Genomic DNA, 410 nt, shown 5'->3' on the forward strand with positions numbered 1-410 from the left:
GAAAGAATTCCGGCGCGTGGTTTGGATGACGAAGTCCCCCCCCCAAAAAGAAGGGTGAATGAAACAAGCTCTGAACGTTCAGCGAGTAAAATCAATTTTATTTGGGGTGCGCGCCCGGGGTGAGGGGGGCTGGTTCTGGGTGGGACTCGCAGCGCCCTGTCCCGTCAGCATCGCTCCGCACACACAGCGGGATTCCTGAGGCCTTTTTGTCGCCTTTGCAGACATTTATTGCACTTTACAGGGCACTTTCGGGCAGGACCCCGAGCACTGGGGAGCTCGGGCTGGGCTGTGCCCCCGACCGGCCCCGTCCCCTCAGGCCGGGCCTTGTTTACCGCCCGCGCGCGGCCCCGCCCCCTCCACATCACGCGACCTCCGCCGGGTCGAACCGCTCCCCCCACCCCGCCGAGATC

Source organism: Pseudopipra pipra, chromosome 20, assembly GCF_036250125.1.
Source record: "Pseudopipra pipra isolate bDixPip1 chromosome 20, bDixPip1.hap1, whole genome shotgun sequence".
In the NCBI taxonomy this organism is placed as follows: Eukaryota; Metazoa; Chordata; class Aves; order Passeriformes; family Pipridae; genus Pseudopipra; species Pseudopipra pipra.